At 39.0% G+C, this 23,621-nt stretch overlaps 1 protein-coding gene across 5 annotated transcripts in view; it reads left to right on the top strand.

The window, feature by feature from the left end:
* Nucleotides 1–17,041: 17,041 nt before the first annotated feature.
* The window catches only part of AHR (aryl hydrocarbon receptor), a 503,901-nt gene continuing 497,321 nt past the window's right edge, over nt 17,042–23,621 (top strand). For 4 of the 5 annotated variants that reach the window (XM_086397512.1, XM_086397511.1, XM_086397502.1 and 1 more), the window contains exon 1: nt 17,042–17,186. The gene's annotated coding sequence lies outside the window, so the exon portion shown is untranslated. The remainder of the gene's footprint in view (nt 17,187–23,621) is intronic. The other variant, XM_086397505.1, reaches the window with a different exon arrangement.

Here is a 23,621-nt window from a genome sequence, read left to right as displayed (position 1 = left end):
TTACCCTTTCTTTTTAACCTAAGGTTTTTAGTCACCTGTGGGTTTTTCTTTCTTTTTTTTTTTTTGCAATATTTTATTAGTCTAAAATAAGCTGATAGCATATTTTATGGGTAATTTAGCAGATAATTGGGATAAAGGGAAAGGTTATTGAAGAGAGAAAAGGAAAATAGCACAGTAATATTTTTTATTGTATAGCACCAGATTCGTATTTTATCTCAGATTTTTTTCCCCTCCTGCTAGGATTAAATCTTCTTTGTATGGTCAATTATACTTAGGAGATAAAATAAAAAAGAAATTAAAAGTGTTATTCAACTTGATGACTTGATTCTCACTTGACTGATAGAGTAAGTATAATAAAGTGTATGTGCCTTGGGGCCTTAGCTTCTTCATTTCTATACAGAATGTGATAGTAATGAACTACTTTAGGTTGCTAGGAGGAAAATAAACAGTCTGATCATAAAGGATTGGCTAAATATTAAATGCTATACAAATACCTTTGGAGTGCTATTCAGGAAGGACTCATGACCTTTTAGATAAAGTTTATTAAATTTCCAAGAGAAGAAAATAAATGAATAACAAAGCAGGCATTGCAGTTGGAAATCAGTCCCCTGATACTTTCCTGATAAGTAGACTGGTTTTCAGTCAGACTTTCCTTTTGAAGAAATGCAAACACTTTAGTAACGTGAGCTTGCAAATAGTTCTAGTCTCATGAAGCAAGAGGCCATTTTTCCAAAGAAGGAAGCTTGAGCCAGTAGTATAAGTGACTTGATAAAGATCAGCAATATGGCAGGAGAGAGGGGAAACTTACATCAGCACCTACTTCGGTAGGTAGAGTCACATACCCCGTGATTCAGCCAGAGCTGCACTAAGAACACCTTCTGGAACCTAATAGGTGCTCCATGAATGTTTGTTGCTTGATAGAATGTTGTTTCCAGAATGTACAGCCTGCTAATCTGCTGTACAGTCTGCTAATCGGTGTGAACTATGCTCTGATTTCCTCTCCAGCAGATTTGTTCATGACTCTGAGTTTCATATGGGTTTGAGGACTGGAATTCTGAGGTTACATCCCAGAAACATGGTGAGCAGGGATGTAAGTAGAATGGCAAGCAGTCCCCTCCTGAGTGCTCCATGTTATCATTTGCAGAGTACTTATTTTTTACAAATATTTTTTGATTTGGACCATTTCTGAGGTCTTTATTGTTACAGCATTGCTTCTGTGTCACGTTTCAGTCTTTGGACCAGGAGCCGTGTGGAACCTTAGATCCCTACTCAGGGATGGAATCTGTGCCCCCTGCATTGGAAGGTGAAGGTAACCCCTGCACCCCTGGGAAGTTCCTGCAGAATACTTTTATATTCATTTTCTCTTGATTCCATGAGGTAAGGAGGATAAGCATTGTCCCACTTTTCTCAAGGAGAAACTGAAACCTCACAGATTATGCCCTGACCTAATATGTTATGATTAGTACTTTGCTAGAAATTAGTTTGGCCAGAAATGAGGTCTCCTGATTCATATCTTTGTGTTCTTTTTTTCCCCTCAAAAGATCGTCTGATAAAAACAAATGAGTACATAAATAAAATTTGAGGGTCAGTCCTTTGTTAAAACTTTGGATTAAAACACTGAGAGCTTCTGTTAAGTAAAAATAAATTCCCTAGAAGAGGCCTATTATTAATACTCATAGAATATTATGTTATAGTAGCCAAAATAATAACAATAGCAAATACTCTGCCAGACAGCCTCAAAATGCCTTACAGATATTAACTGATTTAGTCTGCACAATGACTCTGTGATGTGGGTACCACAAATACTCCTTAGTCTCACATCTATTTAGTTTAGCAAGTGTGGATAGCAAAGTTGGATAACAAGGGATATTACACTGTTTAAAACGATTTGGTTCCTGGTTTTCAGACGGCAGGTAGTGGGAGTTTCCGTGTGTGTATGTGCTTGGTTGCTCAGTTGTGTCCGATTCTTTGCAATCTCGTAGATTATAACTTTCCAGGCTCCTTGGTCCATGGGATTTTCCAGGCAAGAATACTGGAGTGGGTTGCCAGTCCCTTCTCCAGTGCGTTTCCATAGCAAGGGACTTAACTCAAATTTTTTCACTTCCTAAATTTAAATAACAAGGATGTCTATGCTATTATATCTGCTTTATACTAGAGGAAACCGAGGCCGGGAAAAGAGAAGTAACTTGCCTACGGCTATCCAGCTTCTCTTTCACTAGGACCCCTAGTTGTGTCCCAGGAATTTTAGGACCTTAAGTTTTGAATGGAAAAGAGAAGGACAAAGTTAGAACCTAGAATGTTAGAATATGGTTGTGGGGGTGGGTGGGGTGGGAGAACGGCTCTGGTGATGCAGGTGGGTGAGTTTAGGCCTAATGATATCCGCTTACCGATGATTTTACTTTGAAACCTGGCAAGCAAAAGCCTGACTTATTTCTAAAATATCTGATGCTCAGAATCCTATTTATCTTAATGTTATTAGAAAAGGGATGAACTCAGCTGGAATCAGTGTTAACTCCCTTGGCTTCTTTCTATGTGTCTGTCTGGAATTGGAGGTTTGAGATACATGCTGAATACGTTCTGCTTCGTTCAGCAAGTTGTACAAGAAAAAAAAATTATTAGTGCTCTGTTTCCTAATGATACTCAGTGGGTATTATTGCCAAGAGATGTTCCCTAAGAAAACAGTTTTATAGTCAAAGAGGCTTAGAAACCACATTATACAGCACCCACAAAGTATTGCATATTAGCATCTTAAAGGCATTCAGAAGTTCTGCAGGAATGAAGTCTGTTTAATTTTGCTTAACCAAGCATTTTTTTCAGACTATCTGATCAAAAAAATTTGGAAGGGGTTTCATTGTCATTTCATTTGCATAATATCTATTAATATTCCATGGAACAAACCTTAGGAAATCTCAAAAAAATCTTTCACCAAGGTAGATATTTTATGGAAAATCAGACCACTGCTTAGTTGAGATGATAATGTACAACCTATTTCTAGGAAGATAGAGCTACTTCCACATTTCCATGGCAACGTGCTTCTGTGGGCACAAGTTTCTTTTATGCACATCACATCATTTGCCTCTTAAAACCGCTATGAGATAAAGAAGGGCAGCTAAACTTATTCCACTTGACCTAAGAATGTGGCTCAAAAATGCAGAAGTCACTCTAGCTCCTCAGATACCCAGAGCTGTGCTGATGGCTGTTGCTTTGTTCCACAAATGTGTTGAATCATTTAGGGGTGCTGGGGCTTTGAGTTTTATTTTTCATCGTGGTGATTGCTTTTGCTTGATCTAACAACCTCCTTTGCAGTGGTTCCCATTAATGGTCTTAGGAAGATGTCTGACTGATGTGGAAAGAGACATTAATGGCTATGGAACTGAAAATAGAAAAAGAAACACTAGGAGAAAACAGAGGTAGTCATGTGTGTTCTAGCAGTTGAAATAACACTAAAGCATGAAAAAAATGATAGAGATTGGTCATTGTGAAGTTGTGTTTACTTTCGCAAAAATTTCTGAACATGGAGCAATAACCCAGAAGCCAATGAATCTATAAATATGTTTTTCAAGCAGCCAGGATTAGTTGTTGTTGTTCAGTTGCTATGTCTTCTCCAACTCTTCGTGACCCCATGGGCTATAGCACACCAGGCCTCCCTGTATCTTACCATCTCTTGGAGTTCACCCAAGTTCTTGTCCATTGAATCAGTGATGCCATCCAACCTCTCATCCTCTGCTATCCTCTTCTCCTTTTGCCCTCAATCTTTCCCAGCATCAGGGTCTTTTCCAGCGAGTTGGTTCTAGGCTAAAATATTAGAGCTTCAGCATCAGTCCTTCCAGTGAATATTCAGGGTTGATTTCCTTTAGGATTGACTGGTTTGATCTCCTTGCTGTCCAAGGGACTCTCTAGAGTCTTCTCCAGCACCACAATTCAAAAGCATAAATTCTTTGGTGTTTAGCCTTCTTTATGATCCAATTCACATCCATACATGACTACTGGAAAAACCATAGCTTTGACTAGATGGACCTTTGTTGGCAAAGTGATGTCTCTGCTTTTTAAAATGCTGTCTAGGTTTGAATGACTGAATTAGGATTTGAGTCCAGCACCACTCAAAGCCTAGGTGCTTGACCACAAGCCAAGGAGTACTGAAGTGAACCTGACTGCTTGGGTGGAACAAGTGAGCAGAAGTGTGTTAGTTGCTCAGTCGTGTCCAGCTGTTTGTGACCACATGGACTATAGCCAGCCAGGCTCCTCTGTCCATGGAATTCTCCAGGCAAGAATACTGGAGTGGGTTGCCATTCCCTTTTCCAGGGGATCTTCCCAACCTAGGGATCAAACCCAGGTCTCCAGCATTGTAGGCAGATGCTTTACTGCCTGAGGCACCAGGGAATTGAGCAGAAGCATCCTGTAAATAGTCCTTTATCTGAATCAAAGATCAAATTATGTTTTTACTTAAACCTGCCAGTGGAGCCGTGTAGGTAGGCCCTTCAAGTCTGCCGTTTTAGGGGTGCTGTTGGTTTGTCTTGATCCTTAGACTCAAAGACATTTGCCCCAAGTTTACCCAGTTTGTTCATTCTCTCTGGAAAGCCCTAGGGGTAGCCTTATGACTCCCGAGAAGAGGGAATTATTACTGTATAACATTATTTCTCTCTAGTCCCTTTTTGTTTTGTTATTTCAAATCTTTGCTATTGATGAGTCTGAATTTCTTGGTATAGCAGAGGGAAAAGAATGTTAACTTTGCCTTCAACATTTTTAATAATGCAACTGTGTAGATGGTAAGTACCACTTTGGAACAGTGCCTTTTTTTGTTGCATGGAGTCTCACTGTCAGTTATCACTGACTGTGACTTTATGATAGTGGATATCCGGCTGGTTTGACGTTAAACTTTGATATGACTTTGGAAGTGTGGGTCTATGCCAAAAAGTGGTGTAAATAAGATTTCAGGTGGGAATATTTACTTATTTAAGACAACAAGCTAATAAAAAACTTAATCAGTTTGACATAAAACTTACTATGTGTACATGCCAAGTCACTACTGTCATGTCTGACTCTTTGCGACCCTGTGGACTGTAGCCCACCAGGCTCCTCTGTCCATGGGATTTCCCTGGCAGGAATATTGGAGTGGGTTGCCATACCCTCCACCAGGGGATCTTCCTGGCCCAAGGATCGAACCCAGGTCTCCTATGTCTCCGGCACTGGCAGGAGGGTTCTTTACCACTAGCCTCTAAATGCTTCTTATGCAGTTTGTCTTATGTATTTAAAACAGATCACTTTTATCCATTCACTGAAACTTATCCAGTTACTGTCTAAATATGAAAAAAAACTGTATTTCTTTGATTGGTATATTCATTGAGCATTTGAGAGAATTGAAGTTCTGTTAACCAGCTTAACAATCTATACCAGTCTAGATTCTAATGGTATTGATGGGCTTCTATGAGGCTTGGAGCACTTTGAAGGTAACAAAACAACATCAAATGTTGTTTTTAGGGAATGGGTTGGAAGGTGTGGGAGTGTTTCTAAAAGGGGGTTTTCCATATCCTTTTAGTTTATACAGTTCCTTCTAAAAACTCCTTAGCCTTCTATGAAGCTGTTCCTGGTATATAAGGATGGATTTCTGCTAATTAGGTACCTTCCTTCAGGATCCTAATTATAGTTCCAAATCAAAGCTTGAGGGAAAAGTCTCAAATTACATCCTACTCAATAATGAATTTAAATCTAGATCCTTAGGTGCAAAAGAATAATGATGTTCATTTTCAAAGAGAGTGTTTTTCCTATTTGTGAAGATAAGTTGAAGATGCTAAAATGTGGCCCTTTGAGTAGTCATTATTTATAGGAGGGTGAATGTTTATGAAATATCAGGGTCTGAAACTATCTCCCATTTTAGGGATGAGGTTACAGCAGCCAATTCATTTACATAAGCCAGGGAACACTGGATTAGTCTCTGGCTTTGTTCAAGCCCATCCATCCTGGGTCAGATAATCTAGAGATGAATGCTAAGATGATCTCCTGGTAATCCCTTGCGAGCTGCAGAAATATTCTAAATGTAGTTTTTCTCTAAATTATCTCTAAATAATAATTCTCACTCTGGTAAAGTGGTAGGAAACATAGTCTTAATGATTTATTCTGGCTTTTTAGTTTAACACTTAAAAAAGCAGGTTTCAGATATAGATGCTTCTGAATAGGAAAGGAATTAAACCACCAGTAACTAGCTTTAGGTACCATAGAAAGACACTTAAACAGGGACGATACCAGTCCTTTTTGTTTCTTGATCCATTCTGCTGTGTCTATGTGCCTATGTATGTCTGTGTGTGTGAATTTAAAATTACTCATTTGCAATTAATAACTGGAATGAATTTTATTATAAATGGTGATATATAAACTTACTGGGAGAGGTTCCAACAAAGGGCTTTGTTTTTCTAAATAGTTAGAACTTCCTTATTTGTGGAAAGAATGTAGTTGAATACTCTTAATTTGCTTTTACATTTTCTGCTAGGGCCAGTACATTGAGTTGTTTTCACTTTCCAATTTAAGAATGAACATTTTCCCCTACCTTCTTCTGTGAGATTTCAGGTAAATAGCCAACTTCATATGAGAACTTGATGTACTGCTTAGATGAAAGTATCAATATTAGATTATCAGTTATAAAGTTCAGTCCTATAATTGGTTTTGTGCTGTGACACACATTTTAAAAAAATACCCAGGATTCTTTTTGTCTCAAGTAACAAACCTCAATAAAATGACTTTATCACACTATCTTAAAAGAAATATTTCCAAATTAAAAAAGTTTCAGTAGCTCAATAAACTACTTTATTTTCTGAGAGAAGTCTGGAAGGGCATGTTAATCCAGACAGTGAGAAAAATGCAAATCTAACAATGTCCCTAAGGAAAGTCCAGGATACAGCCTATGAAGAATAAGCGGGAAAGTGGGCTTAGGAGAACTGTCATGTTAAAGCTTCCAGAACAGTTTCCTGTCAGTCTATTTTTTACTGGCTGTAGTAAGCTCCAGAAACATTGATGTAACATCTATGTTTATTTTTCTAGCTAATTAACACAGCCAGCTTCAGATTTGTATTTTGTCATTTGTTTGTCCCTATTGATTTCTGGAACTACCTTTGGAACATTTATAATTTTTTGTTCAAAATTTGTGTTTTGGCCCATTAAGACATCTCCCTGAAGATTTCTACTTTCTTCCTGTTTGAAGTTAATTTATTTTTTCCTCTTGGTTCATACTCTTTGCAGAAATACTTAAAATCAACTTAGGCCTTGTGTGATGGGGCTCCTGTTAAAGCACATTGCTCTGCAGAGCCGTTGGGTCTGTGGCTGGCTGGGAACCTTAAATGCCCTCTTCTTCGGATTTTTTTTTTTTTAGTCTATTTCAAGTAAAAAGCTTACTGTGATACTTGGGATTTCCTCCTGTTTCCAGTTCTGGCCAGAAATGTCTGTCTGGTTCTTTTAACTTAATGTCCTCAAGAAGTTAATTTTATAAGCAAGTCAAAAGCATTGTGTGGTAGTAGAAAACGCATACAGTGAGAAATCAGAAAAAATAGGCCAAATTTTTTTAGTCTCTCTCTGAGCCTCAACTTTTTTACCTGTAAAAGGGGGGCAATTATACCAACTTCATAACGTTGCAAAGTTCAGATATGAAGTAAATAATCTGGTACTTTGCATCAGTTCAGTTCAATCACTCAGTGGTGTCTGACTCTTTGAGACCCCATGGACTGTAGCATGCCAGGCTTCCCTGTCCATCACCAACTCCCAGAGCTTGCTCAAACTCATGTCCATCGAGTTGGTGATGCCATCCAACTATCTCATCTTCTGTCATCCCCTTCTCCTCCTGCTCTCAATCTTTCCCAGCATCAGGGTCTTTTCAAATGAGTCAGCTCTTTGCATCAGGTGGCAAAGGATTGGAGTTTCAGCTTCAGCATCAGTCCTTCCAATGAATATTCAGGACTGATTTCCTTTAGGATTGACTGGTTTGATCTCCTTGCAGTTCAAGGGACTGTCAAGACTCTGAATAGCACTATAGTTCAAAACATCAATTCTTCAGCACTCAGCTTTCTTTATAGTCCAACTCTTACATCCATACATGACTCTGGAAAAACCATAGCTTTGACTAGACGGACCTTTGTTGACAAGGTAATGTCTCTGCTTTTTAATATGCTGTCTAGATTGGTCATAGCTTTTCTTCCAAGAAGCAAGCATCTGTATAATAAAGGGTCAATTAATTTTAAATCATAAGAATTCTACAATTTAATGTTAAAAACTAACAGAATTTTTATGAACCGAGCTGTTTTTGTTTACTCTTTTTCCCAGGCATATGCTGACTACTGAATTTCTGCTCTCACCTAGTTTATGATGAATCCTGAGTATCTATATATCTAAAAATAACTTTATGTTTTTTCATTATCTCTGCTCTGCTCAGTTTAAGAAGAAACTTTTGGAAAATTTTTTTGTTATAGTCTGCTCTCTTTCAAAGTATATGAGCCTAATAAACTTTTGACAGTTTTCAGTGAGTTTCTATATTTAGGCAGTAGTTATTTGGCACTTCAAAATTAAGTATCTTTCCAAATTGTTTTGCTGCAAAGCTATGCCATAAGAGGTTTTCATCCTTCAGGTTGTCTTGAAAATTTCTCTCTCTTACTTTCTCTCACTCTCTCTGAAAGACTGTTTCCAGATACTTTGCAACAAAATCTCCCATTCCACATACTCTTCTTTCAATGTAACTCTGACACTCCTCCCATTAAATCATTGGTTCTGTTACTTCTTTGTCAATTTGGTGATACTGTGTGATGTTATGTGGCTTCTAAAGCTAGGTCAGAAAAGCAATACAACTTCTGCCTGTCTCTGAATATGCTTGCCTTTGGAACCCAGCCACCATGGTGTAGGATGCCCTAACCTTTCCAGACCATGAGAGAAATACACATACACATTTTCTGGTTGACCACCAGCTCAGAGCCCAGCATCAACTCCCAGATGAAGACACCTTAAGATGATTATCACAGCCCTTAGGTGTGTGCTAAGTCACTTCAGTTGTGTCCGACTCTTTGCAACCCTGTGAACTGTAGCATGCCAGGCTCCTCTGTCCATGGGATTCTCCAGGCAAGAATACTGGAGAGGGTTGCCATGCGCTATAGTTGTTGGCTACCTTCAAGTCTTCTCAACATTATGGATCTGTGCTCTGTATGAAGTCCTGACCCATAGAATCAGTACACATAATAAAACAGTACTTTTAAGATATTAAATTTTGAGGTGATTTATAAATTAGCAGTAGCAGTTAGAACACTTTCCTTTCCTACTCCCCTTCCCATGGGCATGTCGATAGAACTTAATTCTGTATTACTTACATGTTTGAGTAGATGTGAAATGATAATTTATTCAGTGCTTGCACTGTGCTGGGCACCATTGGGTCCAAGCACTTTACACCTCGTGTGTGTGTGTGTGTGTGTGTGAGCATTCTTCCTGATTACGTTTTATTTATGTTTAATTGGAGGATAACTGCTTTACAATGTTGTGTTGGTTTCTGCTGTACAACATGAAACAGCCATAATACTCATCTTACTTAGATACTCTGGGAGAATACTGTAACAATGCCAATGATACTATAAGAGAACCACTGTTATTATTATCTGAATTTATAAAGGAGAAAAATCCAGAGGTTATATAATTTGTCCAAGGTCAAACATCTATTAATTGTTGGCTCCAAACCTCTCATTTTACATTTAAAATTACAGAGGCAAGTGAAAGTAGTTATCATAATTCTAGGTCAGAGAGAGCTTGGCTTACTTCATAGGTACATAGATTGAAAATAATAGGTTCCAAACACACGAAAAACATTTTATTCATTTAAGACTACTTCCTTTTGAACTTTAAAGAAAATATAAGAAGTTACCTATTCTTTTAGTAACTTAACTAGTTGCTGGGATTCAGGGAACTCTGAATTAGTAAATCTAACCCTAAAAACCAAGATTTAGCATTACCTTATGTCTTTTACAAACACATTTCCTCTAAGATGCACATTTTTTCAGCATTTTAACAGCTTAAAAATGATAATGCTTTTACAATGGATCATGTATCATAGTTGAATTGGCAACACTTTAAATCATTTTTAGTGTTTTATATAAAATAATGATCTTACAACAGATTGTTTTATTTTAGTAAATTGCATGTATTTTACATTTTCAACCTATGAGATGATAGAATCTGGCAAACTTTATTGTTGCAACAAGGGCATACACATACAGGAAATGGCAAATAACCCAAGAATCCTTCTAAATGATTGATGCAGTGTTAAACTGAAAAGTCAAGGATTGTCAAAAATCTAACAGGCTCTGAAATGAGGCCAGCGTTAGCCTTTCAATACTTGTCTTGCAAATACATGTATTTTTACCCAGAGAACTGTCATCACAGATAGACACTTGGTAATCAGTATTTAATTGGGTCTCTGCTGGAATAAGGTTTCATAACCAAAATTCAGCCCTTACGTGCGTGCTAAGTCGCATGCACGACTGGTTTTAATTTTCACAACCAAAATCCAGGGAAATTTCCTAGGGTACCTGCTGGTGTTGCCAAATACTTTCCTCTTCTGCAAATAAAGGCATCGTTTGCATTCAAGAGCTCCAGTATCTCATTTCATCCTGACATTTCTCTTATCAAATTTATGTTTTATAAATCAGTTATCATACAGTTATCTTTTCTAATTTATCACAGTATGTTTGCAAGCTTTTATGTCAATTTGTATTTTTTAACTCATTGTAGTAGTAACTGGGCTAAATATTTTTTTTTTTTGTAACTGGGCTAAATATTGCTGGTTATTGTCACAGTATCTAATTTTCAAAGATCAGACGTGTTCCTAAAGCCTTAGCAATTTTATACACTCCAACAAACCAGTCTAAGAGCTTCATATTCATTGGAGGAATGATCACAGTGCAGTAGGAGCTGGATTCTTGGAGAAGGTGCTTTCAAAGGAAGACAATGCACTGACCAGGTTGGCAGAACAGCTGCCTGTATTCAGGACTGGTGCACCTGCTGTGGCCATTGCAGATTTGATCCCTGACTCACAAACTCCAGATATGCTAGTTTCTTGATTGGGGCTATTTCTCAAATAATAGGATTTCTTGACTGCTGAGGAAGCAAAGTTTCCAGATTGGTTTCTTTGATACTCCTCTGAGAGTTTCCTTTTGATTCAAAGGGAAAAGTAACAAGTATCTATTTTTAAATTAAATGAAACCTCTATTTTAATTCATAACATACAAATTGTAATAATTAAAGGTAAAATGAATTTTTAGGCCATTATGCTGCTTGTGATGAAATCCCTTAGAGATGTAGTGAAATCTAAGGCTCAATAGTTAGAATGGGGGTGTGTACAACTGCCATGGTTTTAAACAGCCCAGAGCAGAAGAGGCAGTAGGCAGTGCTCTGGGTTAAGATCAGAGGGATTAAAAGGAACCAGTTGAAAAGCTGAGTGAGAAGCCTGTTTCAGGCAGGAGATATGAGTTAAAATAATCTGAAATGAGAAAGAGATTCTTGGCATGAGAGAGTAATATAAGTGCCAGTTTGTGTGGACACAGCAAACAAAAGGAAGACTGGTACAAGAGTGGAGAGCAGGCTGGGAGAACAGAAATGGATCAGTAGCACCTTATAGGCCATGAATCATGGACATTGTTGCTTGCCTACTTTCCTTTTCTCCTTGTTGTGGACTAAATGTTTGCATCTCTCCAAAAATGCATGTGTTGAAATCTTAACTCCCAAATGTGATAGTATTAGAATGTGGAGATTGGTGGCGCTAGTGGTAAAGAACCCACCTGTCAATGCAGGAGACATAAGAGAACACAGGTTTTATCCCTGGGTCAGGAAGATCCCCAGGAGGAGGGCATGGCAACCTACTCCAATATTCTTGCCTGGGGAATCCCATGGAAAGATGAGTATGGTAGACTATGGTCCATGGGGTCACAAAGAGTCAGACACAACTGAAGTGACTTAACATGCATGCATGCCTCTGGGAGGTAATTAGGTCATGAGGGTGGAATCCTCATGAGTAGGTTAGTGCACTTATAAGAAGAGACCAAGAGAGTTCTTTGTCTGTCTGTCTCTCATATGTGAGAATACAAGGAGAAGACAGCTCTCTGTAGAGTGTGTGTGCATGCTTAATCACTTCAGTTGTGTCTGACTCTTTCCAATCCTATGGACTGTAGCCTGCCAGGCTCCTCTGTCCATGGGGTTTTCACTGCAAGAATACTGGAGTGGGTTGCCATGCTCTCTTCCAGGGGATCTTCCTGATCCAGGGATCAAACCTGGGTCTCCTGCATTGTAGGAAGATTCTTTACCACTGAACCACTGGAGAAGCCCAGAGCAGGACAAGCGCCTTCACCAAAAACCCAACCATGCCTATACTCTGATCTCACATTTCTAGCCTCCAGAACTGTGAGAAATAAATGATTATTGTCACTGAGACTATGATATTCTTTTACAGCAACCCAGACTAAGACATCCTTTTTTTCTGAATGTGTGAATCTTTACACATCTTCATGCATTGCCCTTATTCTTCAGTGAGAAGCTGACCTCATCTCCAGCTCCATGAATGGGTCCTTGTTGGCTCAGGCCAATCAGCATTTCCCAGTCCTCTGTCTGTAGTCATTTTTGTCGGGAGTGTGTCTGTGACCCAAGACATCCAGTTAGGGGAGATCATGGACACTGGTTCCCTCCTTTTGGACATGAACAAAAATTTTCTTATCCTGATTGTGTCTGACAGACATTTTATGAGCCATTATTGTGAGAGATTCAACACCATAGATGGCAGAAGAAAGCAGAAAGTGGAACTTTGATGACGTTTTTGAGATGCCCTATTTCTGGATCTTCCTGGTGTGAGTCAGTAAATTCCCTTTATCATTTATGTCAATTTCAAGTGGGTTTTCTTATCTTAACATGCAGAGACATAGCCCATTGGGAAACCATTAAGTCGGTTTATGCCAGGGAGTGGTTTGCCCTTGCTCCATTTTTTTAAAAAGGTTATTCTAGGTTAAGAAAGCAGATTTATTGACTTACAAAAAAAAAAAAATAAAAAACTGGATCAAGAAGAATCATTCAGAAGCGACTGCAGTTGTCTATGTGAAAGGTTTATAATGAATAAACCAGAGGGTGACACTGGAGACAGAAGAAAGATCATACGCAAAGAAATATATTTCGGCAGTACAGTCAATAGGACTTGTTGAAGGGTTAGTTGAGGGGAATGAGGAATAGGAATAGTCATGGGTGAGTCTTCCAAAGTCATGGGAAGTTTTTGGTTTGAACCATTAAGATGGTGCTATTTACTAATAAGGAGTCTGGTGGAGAAATCAGGTCAGGAGATAAAATGTGTGAGTCATCAGTTTATCTGTGGGTTTTAAATAAATAGAATTAGATGAGATCACTTATGGGGAGATTATACATAAAAAGTAAAGAAGGTCCTTGGATGGAGCTCTTGTGCTTGCCAAGTAGGAGGTTGATCAGAGATTTAGGGAGTACATTAGAAAAAGTTGACTAGAAAGGCAGGTAGAAAATCTGCAGTATGGAGTTACCAGTCAATTCTAAAGGAAGTCAACTCTGAATACTCATTGGAAGGACTGATGCTGAAGCTCTGACACTCTGGTCACCTGATGCAAAAAGCAGACTCATTGGAAAAGACCCTGATGCGGGGAAAGACTGAGGGTGGGAGGAGAAGGGGATCACAGAGGATGAGATAGCTGGATGGCATAGAACTCAATGGACATGAGTTTGAGCAAGTTAGTGAAGGAGATAGTGAAGGATGGGGAAGCCTACGATGCTGCAGTCTACGGGGTCGAAAAGAGTCAGACACGACTAAGTGACTGAACAACAACAATAGAGGGTTGACGTAACAAAAGTAGGGAAGTATTTCAAGAGAGGCTTCAGGCCTGTGGAAGCCTCCTGAGAGTTGAGCAATAGGGAGAGAAGGAACTATTTGTTTGGGTATGATGAAAATCGGAGATACTAGAAGGCTCTCAATAGTCAAAGATTAATTTTATTATTTATTTAAGACAGTTTTAAAAATCTATGTTTTGAAGATATTTCATGTATTATGAGTCATAATTAACCAGAGTATTTGATCAAAATAATTATTCTAACTCAGATAACTTTCAGGCTGTATAGGTTCCATCCAACAAAAATAATTTAAAATTATTCCTATTTTTTACTTATACTTCTTAAAGAACATTAATGGATATTTATGTCATGACACTTCTTTTAAGTCATTTTTGTCCTCCTCTAATTATTTTAAATTTATAAGAGAGAGAGAGAGAAAAAAAAAAGGGAGAGAAAAATAGTCCTTCCTTGATATTTTCACTAAATATCCCCCAGATACTCGTCTGTGGTCCTACTCCAAGCCATATCAGGACACTCTTGCATAATTGGAAAACTCAATTACTGTATTTCTCTGAACCTTTCTTCTGGAAGTAAATGCAAGAAGTTCTTTGGAAATTTTATCTTACTCTGATTGCTTTTTCCTTGTGGAGAAAAATCAGATGAATCAAATTATCTTCCTTCTTAAATCGAATTTTCCAGTCATGCTATATGAAAAAGTTTATGAGTCAAACTATTTTGCTTTTTGGGGGAGTATTCTTTTAAATAAGTTTTCCCACTGTGACTCATTTTCAAAAGTCAAAACACCACATTTAGAGGACATAAAACATTTACTGCATTTATGAAATTAATTTTCATTCCAGTGGCCAACTCCGGCTTTCCTTGGGTTGCTGCTTTGGAGAAGGTGATGTGTTTTCCATAATGCCATCATCCATTGAAATCCATCTGTCTCCTTGTCCCTGCAGTGAGGCAGCTCTTTCAGGTTCAGCAGGGAAGCCAAATTAAATACTAACCTCCATCTTCTCAGTAAGTATAGAAAAAACAAAAGTGAAAAAAAAAAAAAAACAGGCCTATAGGGAAGAGACAGGTACGTATACTCCTGCTCTAGAGGTGTAATGTGAAACTAATATTCTGTTAAACCTGTTGAACATTTACTCAGATTTCTTCACCAGTGCAGTTCACATTTAAGATAAAAAATGACCCTATCATACTGTGGAAGGAACAACATAAATTACTAGAGAAAGACAACTAGATAGGCCACACTTTCTGATTCAAGTTGGGAACCTGATTAGTACCCTTTTATTAATTAGTATGTACTTACATATCAAAGAACTCTCCAAATGGGAAAAATCTAGTCAGTCCCCAATAGACCTCACTACATGGCTCCCTTCCACTCCTTTATTGACTGGGTCAGGTTTAAGCAGAAGGAAAAAGAAAGCCAGGGCTTGTGACTCGTTCCCCTGCCCTCTTGCTGTCGTTTTGTAGCTCAGTGTGTCTGACTCTGCAACCCTGGACTGTAGCCCACCAGGCTCTTCTGTCCATGGAATCTCCCAGGCAAGAATACTGGAGTGGGTTGCCAGTTCCTTCTCCAGGGGATCTTCCTGACCCAGGGATCGAACCTGCTTCTACACTGGCAGGCGGGTTCTTTACCGCTTGAGCCATCAGGGAAGCCCTCCCCCACCTCCTACAGTAGTTTAAATGCTGAGGTGTCCTAAAACTTCGGATATACTTTGGAAACTAAACTGAGGAATTTTTTCTTATTCATTCTGGTCCAGTGCAAATATTTGTCTATTGAGAAATATATAATACATTAGACTCATAAACCCACCATCTGCCTAAAGTAAGCCAACACCCAGCTGTAAGGAGACGGATGCAGGCTGGCATCCTGTTCCTCCAGCTCCTAAGTGGAGGCCGCTGACGCTGTGGAGCCCCGGTTTGTTTGCGCTGCCCCATGCTAGGATTGCCTGATCCAGTTACAAAGGGTGTGTACTGTTTGTTGCAACCCATAAAGATTGCTTTCAGGTTCTATTAGAGAAATGTTTTTACAGGAGTGGGGTCAAACGGAGGCTAAAAAAGACCCTCGGCTTTGGGTATGTGGGTGCATTTGTGAATTCTTCAGGAGATCGATCATGTGCAAGGGATAAAATCAACAAATACATCACCTCTTGTTCTGAGTAGCAACATGTGTGATGGCCCACATTAGCTGAGAGAAAGAGATCATCCTTGGTGGAGAGGATGACAGCAAAAAAGGACCCTCTACTCACAGTGGTTTATCTTTTGAAATGAGCAGAAGTCCTCATTTTAACTACAGACATTTGGCTGACACTTAACCTTAAGAGTTCTTCCTGAAAAGCTTGCTCTTGCTACTTAACAATAAGCTTACAGAATCTAGAAAATGAATTTGTAGTGGAGTGGTTTTTCCTTGAAGCAGCTGTCATTGCTTTGTTTTTACTCTTATTTTAACGTTTTTGCATACCCTTTTTAATTGACATAGAATTGATTTAGAATATCACGTTAATTTCAGATGTACAGCACATTGCCATTGCTTTCTTAAAGAAAAGCTACCCACCTGCCCACGCCCCAGTCCCTCACCCTCTCCGGCCAGAAAACAAAAGTTTCAGGATGATCACACTGCATAGTATTCCCCTGAAGGGCTTACCTCTGAGGTTGTCCTCCTTTGGAAAAGACTCTAATACAAAATGGATACAGAAAGATGACTGATTTTTGTATTTTAGAGGTTGAAGGTTTTGAAACAAACCAACAGCCGTGTAATTTTTATGAAGGTTTTAGAGTGGTATTAGCAGGTCTGACCTAAGAAACATGATTGGCTAAGACTCCTCTGTGATATATACAAGTTATTTGCCAAATCTAGGTATGAAATCAACTCTAGCTACATATATCGGCTCTTTTGGGCTGTGTTGCTTTACTCAGCATTTTTTCTTAGGATACGAGAAAGTTATATGATGGATGTGAACGCAGTTCTTAAGTTCCTCTTAGGGCTAATGAAGTCAGAAGAGAGAGCTTCAATACAGTTTCTAGGTTTCAGGTAGACAGGTGTTCTTAAGTCGTTGAAACCCCTTTATTGTTAGTACCTGGAAGCACTAATGCTTCAACAGCCTCTGTTCCAGGGTTAACGGTGGAAACGACAGGTGGGAGTACTAACCACAAACGTCTTGGGGGCGGGGGGGTGGGGCGGGGCGGGGAGAAAACGCTGGTGACGTCAGAACTGACGGAGAGCTGGTCCCGCAAGCTGCGCTCTCGGTGGTAGTCGTGCCTGGAAGGATGTCTTTAAGGATGAAGAATTCTGCCAAAAGGAAGCTGCTTTCTTGGAAAGTTTCCTGTGGGTACGGTGCAGTAGTGTGATAAAGTAGGAATAGCTTGTCATTTATATCCGCCATTGTTCACGGGGTGGTGTGTTTGGGACCGGAAATCACACCGTCCTGTCCATTTCTCTTGGTTCCCTTAGATGCCCACGTTGGGAATGAATTGCAGAATCACCGAGAGCTGGTGGAAGCGAGTTCTTTGGTTTGTTGGGGGTGAAATCTCCAAGCCGAGAATAGCGGGACTGTTTCTATAAAATGTTAATTGGAATCAATGTGCACTGCCCTTCTTTTATAAAGAATACACACTACATGTTTTCCGTTATTGCACACTGTCAGTTTTGACAACATACACCTCTAAAGCAGAATAATATGGTGGTTAAGTGTGTTGACCCTGGGGCCAAACTTGCTGGGTTTGAGCACTGGCTCTGCTAATTAGCTTTGTGACCTTTCTTTTCTTTTTTTTTTTTTTCCATCAAGTTATTGAACATCTTCAGGCCCCAGCTAATCATAAGTAAAGTGAGGGGCACGGTATTGCACATTTGTGGTGAGGTATTAATGAGTAAGATCTCAGCTCAGTGCCCGGAACTAGAGAGTTTAGTATGTTTGCTTTATCAGCTCCATCTCGGTGTGACTTTTGCTTCTGCATTAAAACCGCAGCGTTAGTTTTCATATTTCATAAACCTGACTTGACCAATTATGTAAAGGTCTTTGTGTACTAAAGTAACATTTTGCTGGGCAGAAATTTGTTTGGAGGTTAGGTGCTGCTGCTGCTAAGTCGCTTCAGTCGTGTCCGACCCTGTGTGACCCCATAGACAGCAGCCCACCAGGCTCCCCCGTCCCTGGGATTCTCCAGGCAAGAACACTGGAGTGGGTTGCCATTTCCTTCTCCAATGCATGACAGTGAAAAGTCAAAGTGAAGTCGCTAAGTCATGTCCGACCCTTTTCGACCCCATGGACTGCAGCCCACCAGGCTCCTCTGTCCGTGGGATTTTCCAGGCAAGAGTACTGGAATGGGGTGCCATTGCCTTCTCTGGGAGGTTAGGTGAGTAACAGGCAAATTTACAGGGAGAAATGATTTTTCAGTTGTAGAAGCTTTGGTGTTTCCTTACCCCCAGACTGGGGGTGGGGGAGGGGACAGCACGCGGATTGGTTTGCTAGGGTTGTCCTGACAACCTTGACCACACACAGGCTAACTTAAAACAACAGAAACTTATCCTCTCACAGATGAAACTAGAGTCCCAGATCAAGGTATTGGCAAGACTGGTTCTTTCTGATTGCTGTGAAGGATGATCTGTTCACTCTCATCTGGCTTCTAGCAGTTTGATGTAACTTGCAGCATTCCTTGGCTTCGGTAGCATCACCGGGATCTCTGCCTTCCTCTTCACATGATATTCTGTCTCTGTGCGTGACTCTGTGTTCAAAGTCCCCTTTTTTGTCAGAATGTCAGCCATACTGGTTTAGGGGCCCACGCTCCTCCAGTCTTACCTCATCTTGGTCAATAATACCTTCAGTGACTCTATTTTCAAATAAGGTCACATTTGGAAACACTGGGGGATTTAAGACTGCAACCCCTGAATTTTGGGGGAACCCAGTACAACCTGTAACAGTATCTTGTCCTTGAAAACACTATAAGGTACTTCAAGAAGTTGCAGGAGTCAGTCACTACTCAGCAAAAATCCAATTGCCTGATTTCAAAGCTGTGGGCAGTGGATTCATTTCATCTTTTAAGAACAAATGCTCATAAACTGATGTTCATAAAGTTCAGCACTGTAACCACAGGGGAATTACACATTTAATGGCATCGTACTCTAGGTGACTGCCACCGTCTTGCCTCCCCCTGAAGCAGTCTCGATGTATTTTATGGGGGTGTGTGCATGCATGGATGTGAGAGAGGCTGCCTTTCAGCAGCCAAGTGCTTTTAGTTTTATGAAAAAATAAACGTTGCATTAGAAACAATGTTTAAAACCTAGGTGGGCAGAGGGGAGGTTATCTTTTGTTACACAGTAAGGATGTTTGTGAATACACAGATTTCCTGTTATGAGACTTTCAGTGCAGTAGTGTTCAAGGAGTGCTACTGTAGATTCTCAAGCACATCTGTCTGTCTTTATAGTATGTGATCCTCTATGTTAAAGATCTTCACGACCCAGAAAATCACAATGGTGTGATCACTGACCTAGAGCCAGATATCCTGGAATGTGAAGTTAAGTGGGCCTTAGAAAGCATCACTACGAACAAAGAACAAAGCTAGTGGAGGTGATGGAATTCCAGCTGAGCTATTCCAAATCCTGAAAGATGATGCTGTGAAAATGCTGCAGTCAATATGCCAGCAAATTTGGAAAACTCAGCAGTGGCCACAGGACTGGAAAAGGTCAGTTTTCATTCCAATCCCAAAGAAAGGCAATACCAAAGAATGCTCAAACTACTGCACAATTCCACTCATCTCACACGCTAGTAAAGTAATGCTCAAAATTCTCCAAGCCAGGCTTCAGCAATATGTGAACTGTGAACTTCCTGATGTTCAAGTTGGTTTTAGAAAAGGCAGAGGAACCAGAGATCAAATTGCCAACATCCGCTGGATCATGGAAAAAGCAAGAAAGTTCCAGAAAAACATCTATTTCTGCTTTATTGACTATGCCAAAGCCTTTGTGTGGATCACAGTAAACTGGAAAATTCTGAAAGAGATGGGAATACCAGACCACTTGACCTGCCTCTTGAGAAATCTGTATGCAGGTCAGGAAGCAACAGTTAGAACTGGACATGGAACAACAGACTGGTTCCAAATAGGAAAAGGAGTTCGTCAAGGCTGTATGTTGTCACCCTGTTTATTTAACTTATATGCAGAGTACATCATGAGAAACGCTGGACTGGAAGAAACACAAGCTGGAATCAAGATTGCTAGGAGAAATATCAATAACCTCAGATATGCAGATGACACCACCCTTATGGCAGAAAGTGAAGAGGAACTAAAAAGCGTCTTGATGAAAGTGAAAGTGGAGAGTGAAAAAGTTGGCTTAAAGCTCAACATTCAGAAAACGAAGATCATGGCATCCGGTCCCATCACTTCATGGCAAATAGATGGGGAAACAGTGGAAACAGTGTCAGACTTTATTTTTTGGGGCTCCAAAATCACTGCAGATGGTAATTGCAGCCGTGAAATTAAAAGATGCTTACTCCTTGGAAGGAAAGTTATGACTAACCTAGATAGCATATTCAAAAGCAGAGACATTACTTTGCCAACAAAGGTTCATCTAGTCAAGGCTATGGTTTTTCCTGTGGTCATGTATGGATGTGAGAGTTGGACTGTGAAGAAGGCTGAGTGCCGAAGAATTGATGCTTTTGAACTGTGGTGTTGGAGAAGACTCTTGAGAGTCCCTTGGACTGCAAGGAGATCCAACCAGTCCATTCTGAAGGAGATCAGCCCTGGGATTTCGTTGGAAGGAATGATGCTAAAGCTGAAACTCCAATACTTTGGCCACCTCATGCAAAGAGTTGACCCATTGGAAAAGACTCTGATGCTGGAAGGAATTGGGGGCAAGAGGAAAAGGGGCCGATAGAGGATGAGATGGCTGGATGGCGTCACTGACTCAATGGACGTGAGTCTGAGTGAGCTCCGGGAGTTGGTGATGGACAGGGAGGCCTGGCGTGCTGCGATTCATGGGGTCGCAAAGAGTCAGACACGACTGAGCGACTGATCTGATCTGATCTGATCTGATGTTAAAGTTTGTCTGAAGCTTGGCACAGAATCTTAATCTAAAATTCTGAAGGACTTTACTAAGGAAACCTTGGGCACTTCTGTATTTTAAAGTTAAACCAATGACCAGAATTTCTTTAGCCCCTATAATGTGCTTTATTTTTTAATCATGTCGATTTCTGTAATGGTGGGATATATTCTTGTTCAGAGATTCATGGATGCTGCATCTTGTGTGAAGCCCCACTTGGAGTCAGGGCCATCCTCATGATGGATCATACCATTAGATTAGGAACTCTCAGGAACAGAATTGCCTTATTTTTATCTATTTTATCTTTGGATCCATAATATCAAACACAGTGTATGGCACAGAGTAGAAGCTTAATTGGGACAGATTAAGTGCTATACAATAATTGAAGTTACTTTCTGGAACTTAGAAATTGATTGACTTGAAATATAAAAGAAATGTTGCAAAAAAAGAGGAATGTTGCTGTTTTCAGCAAAAAATGAGAAGGGGCAGCTTGTACAGTAACTCTAGACAGGGTTAGGAATACAGTGTTAGGAAATGAAAGTACAGGTCACCCAGTTAAATGTGAATTTCACATAAACGACAAATATGCTTTTAGTATAACTGTCCTACATGTTGAGTAGGATATACTTTTATTTTTTAAAAAAGGTTGCTAATCCCTCATTTAAATTCAACTAGATGTTCTTTACTGACAATCCTAATCTCTTTTTGAATATGTAACTTTTAAAAACTCTTATATTTCTTTGAAATGTAAATGAAAGTTCGCCAGACTCCTCTATGAAAATGCCTGTACACAAGGAATTGTGCATATTGTTTCAGATAGTTAGCATAAGTAGTATAATTCTTAACATTGGGTGTATTAAAGATGGAATATATATATACCTTTTTAGAGGTTACAAGGCTAAAAGTTATGGAAGTAAAGTTACATGTACACATGTGTTCTCTGCTTAGTCCTGCATTTCAAATCTGGGGCAGCCACGAATGATGGAGTCTAAAACACCGAGTTTATAAAATGAAGAAATCAGAAATATCAGCTAGGATATAGAATTTTAATTGTTAGAGAAGGAGACTAAATTGGTTGCAAGATTACATTGATTATACACATTATTTGAAAACAAGTTACATTATATGTATAGTAAATGTTCTTGTATGTGTAATTATATGCATACTTGAATTATATAATTTAAATATATATGAAAACATATAAAGGCACGTATATTTTCATGGTAAAGAATAATCAGTTTATCATTTAGTAACATTTTTACACTACTTGAAGAAAAGCAAGTGAATATTCTACTTTATTAGTTCTTAAGACTGCAACTATCAACTGATTCCTTCTTAGTTCACTGCAAATAACCACTGACATTTTCTGCCTCTGTACTATTTATGCAACAATGAAATCGTTATATTATTCTTCATATATTAAATTATTATAGAGAATACACATATACTTTGGTTTCTTAGAATGCATTAAAAAAACAACTCCAGACTTTGATCCAAAATAAAAATAGGATATTTAATATTCTTTTGCAAAGAGGATACATGGATATCTAATATTGATGGTTATGTAAAAAGCAGAGACATTACTTTGCCAATTAAGGTCTGTCTAGTCAAAGCTATGGTTTTCCAGTAGTCATGTATGGATGTGAGAGTTGTACTATAAAGAAAGCTGAGCACTGCAGAACTGATGCCTTTGAACTGTGGTGTTGGAGAAGACTCTTGAGAGTCTTTTGGATTGCAAGGAGATCCAACCAATCCATCCTAAAGGAGATCAGTCCTCTATATTCATTGGAAGGTCTGATGCTGAAGCTGAAACTCCAATACTTTGGCCACCTGATTCGAAGAACTGACTCACTGGAAAAGACCCTTATGCTGGGAAAGATTGAAGGCAGAAGGAGAAGGGGACAACAGAGGATGAGATGGTTGGATGGCATCACTGACTCGATGGGTATGAGTTTGAGCAAGCTCTGGGAGTTGGTGATGGACAGGGAAGCCTGGTATGCTACAGTCCATGGCAAAGAGTTGGACACGACTGAGCAACTGACTGAAGAGTAACCTATTTATATCTAAATAGATAAGTTGCTAAAAGTCTGCTTAAAATGAACTGAATAATGATCAAGTAATATCTGAAAGAAACTTTTCTTTCTCTGACTCATGAAATATTGGAATTAGTTAGATATCAATATCATAAATATATATCTATCTCATAAGATAGTGTACCTTTGTATATAAAATAATTCAAGTTATTTAAATGCAGCAAAATCCTGTGGATTAGGATAATTTTTGCCCATCTCAAACATTCTCACCTTTCTGAATATTAATCTCAGCTGCTTAAGAGATTTTCATCAGTAATTAGAATTACTCCAACTGATGATGGAAATTTTGTTCATAAAAAATTAGGATTTAGGGGGACTGTTATTTGAAGGAATAGAAGACATGGATATGATCCTCCAGGAGCTTCCTGTGAAGAATTAAGTTGGTGGTTGAACGTTTGATAATCTCAGAGTGTATAGATTCCTCTTCAGCTAGTTAGCTGGAGGAATTCTTTAATATTCTGGAGACAGTTTTGTTCTTCTTAAAATTATTGTGTTAAATATCCACCTAATAAAAAATATATTTAAAGTTTTAAAATATTATTTAAATTTATTATAATTAGAGATAAAAAGAAGTAAATGGTTAATTCTAAGAGTTGCGCTGCTAAAAGTTTAAACAATAAATAGATAGAGATGAATCTGTTTGC

Source organism: Bos grunniens, chromosome 4 (genome assembly GCF_055505025.1).
Source record: "Bos grunniens cultivar Pamir isolate PY7600 chromosome 4, Bosgru_T2T1.0, whole genome shotgun sequence".
NCBI lineage: Eukaryota > Metazoa > Chordata > Mammalia > Artiodactyla > Bovidae > Bos > Bos grunniens.
This window is presented reverse-complemented; position numbering and strand designations above follow the sequence as displayed.